Below are 9,536 nucleotides of genomic sequence, written 5' to 3'. Positions count from 1 at the left end.
ACAAGAGGTGGTTAACTGTGATTGTCTCCAGGGAATGTATGTCTAAGAAAACAGTTTGGACAGACTCTAAAATTTTGCACCCATTATGCATTTGTTACTTATTTTTAATTTAATTTAATTTAATTTAATTTTGAGACAGGGTCTCCTTCTGTCACCCAGGTTGAAGTGCAGTGGCATGATCACAGCTCATGTCAGTCAACCTCTTGGGCGCTGGTGATCTTCCACCTCAGACTCCCCAGTAGCTGGGATTACAGACACTCCCCAGCACGCCAGGCTAATTTTTGTAGAAACGGGGTTTTGTCATGTTGCCCAGCTAATCTCAAGCTCCTGGGCTCAAGTGATCCTCCTGTCTCGGCCTGTCAAAGTGCTAGGATTACACGTATGAGTCACCATGCCTGGCCATTGTTGCCTATTTAAAAAAAAAAAAAAGTGAAACGAACCAACCAATGTATTGAATACTTCGATTGGTGTCAAATACTTTTCCAAGTACCTTGCCTTGTCCTATTTGAGGTCAGAAAGAAGAAGGTAAGTGAAGGAAGTAAATTTACAGCTGGTGAATATGTGAGCATGTATGTGTTAAGGTGGTGGTAGAAAATGGCAGAAACTTAAGGGTTTTCATGTGTCCTAATTTTTATTTTCTCTTTGGATGGAAGGTAGTGTCATCTGTGGAAGGGGAGGAAGCAGGGATCATGAAGGTAGAGGAACATTCAGCACAGTTGCTATAGGAAGGAAGGTGAACAAAGGCAGATAAACGAATTCTGTGTATCATTTAAAGTTGAATAGGCATCAATCTATACTACTGTGCAATTTTTCTTTGGAAGTGTTCAGTAGCCATGTAAGAGTGGAAAAGAAACATTGTTGGATTATATATGTTGTTGTGGGGAAGCACATGGTAACAAAAGAGCTCAAGATATTAACAAAAAAGTAGCTAAAGTCAAATGTAAATAAAGACATCAATAGGGAAATAAGTTTAGATTATAAGGGAAGAAATCAGTGTCTTGAAAACAAGGGTGAATTTCATTAGTTGAGAGAAAGTGAGAATTTCAAGGCAGAGCTCTTATCTTTTCTGATTGATCACAAAAATTCTCCCCTCAGGCCACAATTTTTTGGTTCTCAGCCCATAGGCTCTGAAGGGAGCCCTCTTGAGTAAAATTATTTTAGAATAGTTTCAGCTATTTCCTGCACGGCCCTCGCTCAGGGAAACATTTATATTTCTCATGTACATTCCCACTTTGGGCTTTTCCTCTACCTCAGCAATTTTCAAAGTGTAGTTTCTGGATCAACAGCATCAGCATCACCTAGGAAATTTAAGAAATGCAAATTCTTGTCCCCATCCCTGACACTGAATCAGAAACTTTGGGAATGAAACTCATCAATGTGTTTTAACCCCTGCCCCCACCAGAGGATTCTGATACATGCTTAACTTAGAACCATTGTTCTAGCTGTTCCCCTCTATCTTACCTGAGATAACCACTTGGTTAATTAACTCCAACTCCTTCAAATCTTTGCTCAAATTCCCGTTAATTAACTTCAACTCCTTCAAATCTTTGCTCAAATTCCCACTACTCTGCTTAATTTTGCAACCTACATTTACCTCTCATCCTCCATGAATTAGTCTGTTCTCACACTGCTGATAAAGACATACCTGAGACTGGGTAATTTATAAAGAAAGACAGGTTTAAAAGACTCCCAGTTCCACGTGGCTGAGGAGGCCTCACAATCATGGCAGAAGGTGAAAGTCATGTCTACATGGCAGCAGGCAAGAGAGAGAGCATGTGCAGGGGAGCTCCCCTTTATAAAACCATCAGATCTCTTGACACTTATTCCCTATCGTGAGAACAGCATGAAAAAGATGTGCCCGATGATTCAATTACCTCCCACTGGGTCCCTCCCACAACATGTGGGAAACACAGAAGCTACAATTCGACATTTGGGTGAGGACACAGTCAAACCCTATCATTCCACCCCTGGCCCCTCCCAATATCATGTCCTCACATTTCAAAACCAATCATGCCTTCCCAACAGTTCCCCCAAATCTTAACTCATTTCAGCATTAACTCAAAAGTCCACAGTCCAAAGTCTCATCTGAGACAAGGCAACAAGGCAAGTCCCTTCCGCCTGTGAGCCCATATAATAAAAAGCAAGTTAGTTGCTTCCTAGATACAGTAGGGGTAAAGGCACTGGGTAAATACACCCATTCAAAATAGGAGAAATTGGCCAAAACAAAGGGACTACAGGACCCATGCAAGTCTGAAATCCAGCAGGGCAGTCAAATCTTAAAGCTCTGAAATGATCTCCTTTGACTCCCTGTCTCACATCCAGGTCATGCTGATGCAAGAGGTAGGTTCCTATGGTCTTGCACAGCTCTGCTCCTGTGGCTTTGCAGGGTACAGCCTCCCTCCCGACTGCTTTTACGGGATGACATTGAATGTCTGTGACTTTTCCAGGCACACAGATGCAAGCTGTCAGTGGATCTACCATTCCAGGGTCTGGAGGATAGCGGTCCTCTTTTCATAGCTCCACTAGGCAGTGCCCCAGTGGGGAATCTGTGTGACAGCTTTAATCACATAGTTCCCTTCCACACTGCCCTAGCAGAGGTTCTTCATGAGGGCTTCATTCCTGCAGCAAACTTCTGCGTGGACATCCAGGTGTTTCCATACATCCTCTGAAACCTAGGCGGAGGTTTCCAAACCTCAATTTTTGACTGCTGTGCACTTGCAGGCTCAATACCACATGGGAGCTGCCAAGGCTTGGGGCTTGCACCCTCCAAATCCATGGCCCAAGCTGTACCTTGGTCCCTTTTAGCCAGGCTAGAGTGGCTGGGATGCCAAGCACCAAGTCTCTAGGCTGCACACAGCAGGGGGGCCCTTGGCCTAGGCCAGGAAATCATTTTTGCCTTCTAGGCCTCTGGGCCTGTGATGGGAGGGGCTGCCACAAACGTCTCTGACACGCCCTGGAGACATTTTTCCCATTGTCTTGGAGAGTAATATTTAGCTCCACATTAGTTATTTTAAATTTCTGTAGCCAGCTTAAATTTCTCCTAAGAAAACGAATTTTTCTTTTCTACCACCTTGTCAGGTGGCAAATTTTCCAAACATTTATGCCCTGCTTCCCTTTTAAACTTAAGTTCCAATTCCAAACCATATCTTGTAAATACATAAAACTGAATCCTTTTAACATTTAACTCACCTCTTGAATGCTCTGCTGCTTAGAAATTTCTTCTGCCTGGCCAGGTGTGGTGGTTCACGCTTGTAATTCCAGCACTTTGGGAGGCTGAGGCAGGTGATCACCTGAGGTCAGGAGTTTGAGACCAGCCTGCCTAACATGGTGAAATCCTATCTCTACTAAAAATACAAAAATTAGCTGTGTGTGATGTCAGGCACCTGTAATAGCAGCTACTCGGGAGGCTGAGGCAGGAGAATTGCTTGAACCTGGGAGGTGAACCTTGCAGTGAGCCAAGATCATGCCATTGCACTCCAGCCTGGGTGACAAGAGTGAAACTCCGTTTCAAAAAAAAAAAAGAATTATTCTGCAAGGTGCCCTAAATAATTTTTCTCAGGTTCAAAATTCCACAAATCTCTAGGGCAGGGGCAAAATGCCACCAATCTCTTTGCTAAAAGATAGCAAGAGTCACCTTTACTCCAGCTTCCAACAAGTTCCTCATCTCCATCTGAGACTACTTCAACCTGGACTTTATTGTCTATATCACTATCAGCATTTTGGTCAAAGCCATCCAACAAGTCTCCAGGAAGTTCCAAACTTTCCCACATCTTCCTATCTTGTGAGCCCTCCAAACTGTTCAAACCTATGCCTGTTGCCCAGTTCCAAAGTTGCTTCCACATTTTCAGGCATCTTTATAGCTGTGCCCTACTATACTGGCACATATTTACTGTATTAGTCTATTCTCATGCTGCTGATACACATACCTGAGCCTGGGCAATTTATAAAGAAAAAAAGGTTTAATGGACTTATATTCCACATGGCTTGGGAGGCCACTCAATCATGGCAGAAGGTGAGAGGCATGTCTTCCATGGTGGCAGGCAAGAGAGAAAGCATGTGCAGGGGAACTCCCTTTATAAAACCATCAGATCTCATGATGCTTTTTCACTATCATGAGGACAGCATGGGAAAGACCTATCCCCCCTGCCATGGTTCAGTTACCTTCCACTGAATCTCTTTCGTGACATGTGGGAATTATGGGAGCTATAATTTGAGGTTTTGGGGGGCACAGTCAAGCCATATCACTCCTCAAGGTACCACTTTCCCTGTGTTTTTTTTTTTTGGGGGGGACAGAGTCTCACTCCGTCACTCAGGCTGGAGTGTAATGGCACAATCTCAGTTCACTGTAACCTCCGCCTCCTTGGTTCAAGTGATTCTCCTGCCTCAGCCTCCTGAGTAGCTGGGATTACAGAAGTGTGCCATCATGCCTGGCTAATTTTTGTATTTTTAGTGGAGACAGGGTTTCAAAATGTTGGCAAGGCTGATCTCAAACTCCTGACCTCAAGTGATCTGCCTGCCTTGGCCTTCCAAAGTGCTGGGATTACAGATGTGAGCCACCGTGCCTGGCTGAGGTCTTGATGTTTTCATTCAGAAGGGGTACTATAAGAAAAAGAGTTAAATAAATGTCATTTAACCCATTTCTATTTAAATTTCTTTACTATTAGGATAGACTTAATATTTTCATTGTATGTAGTAGAACTTTTCAGCCAATACATTATGTAAATAATTCTGTAAGCAAACTTCATTTGTAGGTTTAATTTATTTGCATTAACTCATATACTCTTAACTACTAAATAGCATAAAATGGGAGTATATGAGTTAATGCAAATTATTTCTTGGAAATCCTCAGTAGCCATATGAGAGTAGAAAAGGAACACTGTTGGATTATATGTCTTGCTGTGGGGCAGCACAAGGTATTTTTGTAAAACGTGTGATGGCATTCTACTCTTACCTAATTAAGAGTATGTGAGCTAATGTACTTAAGAAATTTTCCATGCCATGACAAAGCAGTTATCTTTTATCTTATTAGTCTTAAGAAGTATGTAATGTAATTAATGAGCAAGTATTTACTTTAATTCTTAGATAACTAATGAAGATGATAAAAATCACTTGAATTGAGTCATCAAGTTAAAATTTAACTCATTTACCATTTTCTGTCCAATATTAATTGTCATAAAACAAGGTTAAAGAAAGTACAATGCAAAAAGTGTCCATGTGACAGACCATTATTTTTCTATCAAAGGTGAAGTTTAACATGCAACAGACATAAGACATCACATTTAGCCATCAATTTTCTTCTTTGGATAGAAAAAGCTCACAAAAGTGGGAAAGACTGATCCAGAAGTTAGTTATATAACAGTTCTGGTGTCTTTCTGCCAAGCTGTGAATTGTTTATGTCTACCCAAATTTATACATTGAAATCCTTACTCCGGAGGTTATGGTATTAGGAGGTGAGGTCTTTGGGAGGTGATTAGGTCATGGGGGCAAAGCCCTCATGAATGGGATTACTGTCTTTATAAAAGAGGCTTGAGAAAGATCCTTGACTCTTTCTACTACATGAGGTTAGAGTGAGATGGTGGCTGTCTATGAGGCACTGAATCTGCTGGTGCCTTCCTCTTGGACTTCCCAGCCTACAAACTCTGAGAAATAGATTTCTGTTGTTTATAAGCCACTCAGTTTATGTAATTTTGTTATAGTAGTCTGAATGGCATAAGAGGCTCTTTTAATGTCCTATTATGTCTAGGAGGAGGAAGACATAATATGAAGTCCCTAAAGGACATTTTAGTAAAGAATTTAATAAGCCATCTGAGACGCAAGGGAGCTAAGCGAAGAGGGTGTAGTGTTAGTTTCAGCTGATGTGGCTCTAATCTGTGTATAAACAGCTTTAGTCAATAAGCTTTTGGCATTGACTTGAAGAACAATTCAGAGGCACATTTCTTGCCTTAACACTCCTTGCTAAATTTTGTATTGTGTAAGCTATCTAAAATTAGTGCTTTGAGGATATAATCTCAGGCATTTGTGTTAATTCTGTGCTTGTTTAGTATCTTCTTGCAAAAGTTGTTCCAAATAAGGTGCGTCATCAGTTATTATCTTAAAGACATTATTACCTTGTGTGCCTGGAATATGTCTATTGACTTTATTTTTAAGAAGCCAGCATACTATCAAAAGGCTTTTTAAGTGTATGGAAGGTCCAAAAGGAAATGATGTGCCATTTTCAAATCTTGCTTTAGTCCAATTTAATCTCACAATTTTCATCCTCCTATTTCATAATTTGACAACACTTATGTCCTTTGGATTGATATTTAGTTTTGCAATATATGTGAAAAAATGTGAATTGTGCGAAAAATGATAGGAGATGTGTATCAAACAGATTTTGAAACATCTTTTTAGACTCCATAATGTAGAATATTATTTGCTTAGAAATGTATGTCACCAATTCAGACTTTCTGCAAGTTCATGTTATTAACTGAATTAATCTGGGTTTATGAAAGACATTACTGTTTATAAAAAATGAAATCCAATTAAATCAGCTTAAGAAAAAGAGGTCATCAACAAGTGACTTCACAACACACAGGGACAGTATATTAGTCTGTTCTCATGCTGCTAACAAAGACGTACCTGAGACTGGATAATTTATTTTAAAAGAGAGGTTTAATGGACTCACAGTTCTATGTGTCTGAGACCTCACAATCACGGCAGAAGGCAAAGGAGGAGCAAAGGCACATCTTACATGGGAGCAGGCAAGAGAGCTTGTGTAGGGGAACTCCCCTTTATAAAACCATCAGATCTCATGAGACTTATTCACTATCACGAGAACGGCATGGGAAAGATCCACACTCATGATTCAATTGCCTCCTACAGGCTCCTCTCATGACACCTGGGAAATATTGGAGCTACAGTGAAGATGAGATTTGAGTGAGGACACAGCCATACCTTATCAGGTGGGAAACAAAGTATAGCTGGGCTACTCAGAGGACTGGAAAGGACACTGGAAAGGAAGATCTCTTACTATCATTCCAAATCCTAGTGGTCTCTCCCATCCACATTTTTGTTTGCTTCTTTTTCCCTTTACTAACCCTCTGTTTTCAGTCCTGGCCCCGGTGTTGTATAACCTTTCTGTTCAACTGTGTGGCTTCGTCCAGCAGTTAATTTACTCAGTAGCCCTCTGTCCTATTGGTAAACTCTGAGAAGAGGGTTTGGATTGGTTTCAGAGTGAGGCGCTATCAGACGCCATCTGGAGAGTGGAGTCAGGAGTTGTGGCTCAGGGAGGAGGAGGGCAGCAAAAGGAATTTCAAAGAAGGAGCGATGACTCCAGACTATGTTGATTAACTTTAAATATCAAATAGTGTTTTAGAATTTTATTACTTCCATACTGCTTATTTTTTATTGGTATGCTTATGGCCAGGGTAAATAAATGACATCAGAGCTATAGGAGTGATTTACTTTGGCCTCATGTATGCCCAGAAGGAAGGAATTCAGATGAAGGGTGAGGAATATATTATTGTTTTATATTCTAGTATTCAAGGACAATTATATAGCAGTTTTATAGTTAATCCAAATCCTTAGGTGGAAGTAAGTGGAGAACTGTGATAATTGAGTTAAAGCACCTCGCAGCCAATTTTAGGGAAAAAGAGCCTCAAGGGGCTTGTGAGGGTGTTGGAGGAAAAAGACGTTAGTTTGGGTTCCTGAGTCCTGCTGCAAGGAAAGCAAAGAAAGCTGGCCTGGACTGGAGAAAGTTCCTGGAGCTAAAGGAAAGAAAGATGCATGTGACTCCCTAATATTCATTTCTGAATTATTAAGGAACTCCCACCAAGTATGAACCTGGTGCTCTGGGGCTCTGAAGAGTAAGAATGAAGTATAGACCTTGCTTCCAAAGGGTTTACAACTCAGTTGGAAAGACAAAGCGCATACGTTGCTAGATAGGTTGGGATAAACCATGCCATAAATTCACAGAAAGTTAAGATCTCTAACCCTGAGGTGCCAGCATAGATGCTTTTTCTCAAATCCTTTCACTTCCATTGGGAAGATGAGGGATCATAAACTCAGAGCTTCTTGGTTCTCAACTACAAAATCATGGATTTCCTACAAAGACGTGATATTGTAGAAAACGTTTGAGGCCCACAGAAATGTCGAAAGGCATAGAATCTGGAGGTTGCTGCGTTGGAGGAGAGAGGATAGTTATTGTCATCTTGGAGGACAACACACAGCAAATGGCTCATTGTTTTATTCCTTGTGGAGTTTCACTTTTGGGACAAATAAAGATTTAGTGAAAGTAACTCTGAGTTTTAAAAATTCTTTATGTTTAGGCAATTAGGCACATCAGGATAACTCAGCATCTTCTTCTTGACTCATATATTATAAGAAGCTTTCCTAGAGATAGTTGTGGCAGGAACAGCTCTATTTACAGTGCAATACTTTCTCAGAAATAGTGTAACTGTTTCTCATTATTGTCCAGAAGCACAGGAAAATATTCTTAGGATAGATTTGGCTTGTACATTAAATTATCAACTATGAAAACCAAATCAAGAAAACGAGGATGCTTCAATAAAGAAAAAGTCCAATAATTGACATTTGGTACATTTATTTAGCCAGAAGGTTAAAAATGTCACTAACCCTTGCCCAAGACCATTAATTTTCCATGTATTAACAAATTTTGTAAAATACCATTATCAGAGTATAAATCAGTATTTTTAATCTTTAGCAAATTACTGAAGAGGATTAAATTACACATGATTATTTGCTCTATTAAGAATTTATCAAGAAAGTAAAAAATGTAATTTTCAGTGTTGTTAAAATGATATTTATTGTCTATTAGTATCACTAGGTTAAACTACAACCAAAGAGAGAATATCTGGTGAGGGGAAGGTTGTCTGCATTTGCTTAAGAGTTATTTGGAAATAATTTAATTTTCATTATTTTAAAATGTTCTTTCCAAGCAAGGACAAAGTAAATTGTCAGTTGTATTCTGTGTTTCCATTTTTTCCCATTAGTGGGATACTTCAGAGATTCTGTATTCTGTATATATAAAACTGAAGAGTACAAACATTAAAATACAAATCAATACCATTTGTAGTTTTCAAAGGAACTTCTGATTACTTCATATCCTGCTAATATAAACATAAAAGAAAAACATCTCTTATGTTTATAATGAATGAATTCATAACACTGGCATACATTTAACTTCCTTTTTTATTTTTAGAAATAGTTCTCTGACAGCACAATTCTCACATGTTGACTTAAATATAATGAAGTTCATGTCGTCTCTTTTGTGCATAAATTTCTCTCTTGGCTTATCTTTAGTTTTATGCTAAAAGATTTTTACATTTATTCAAATAAAAGCTATTTATTGATTCGTAACACAAATAAATTGCAGTTTGAAATAGGTTTTGTACCTATTTTTCACACTGTCAATCTTTATTTCTCTAAGCAGTTCATGCAAAATTTAATTAAGATTTGCTTTTTAGTTTTCCATTTTCCCCCTTGAATATTACTGTCCTAAGTAGTAGCCAAATCAGCTATTCTGAATTCTCAGACTG

General features: G+C 39.4%; 1 long non-coding RNA gene across 1 annotated transcript in view; it reads right to left on the bottom strand.

The window, feature by feature from the left end:
- Positions 1–4,496: 4,496 nt before the first annotated feature.
- LOC116273696 overlaps positions 4,497–9,536 on the bottom strand; it is a 162,911-nt gene continuing 157,871 nt past the window's right edge. The window contains exon 3 of the long non-coding RNA XR_004182017.1: positions 4,497–4,599. This is a non-coding gene — a long non-coding RNA (uncharacterized LOC116273696). The remainder of the gene's footprint in view (positions 4,600–9,536) is intronic.

The sequence above is a fragment of the Papio anubis genome, chromosome 2 (assembly GCF_008728515.1).
Source record: "Papio anubis isolate 15944 chromosome 2, Panubis1.0, whole genome shotgun sequence".
Classification (NCBI taxonomy): domain Eukaryota; kingdom Metazoa; phylum Chordata; class Mammalia; order Primates; family Cercopithecidae; genus Papio; species Papio anubis.
The sequence above is the reverse complement of the archived record's forward strand: the minus strand, read 5'-3'. Positions and strand labels throughout refer to the sequence as shown.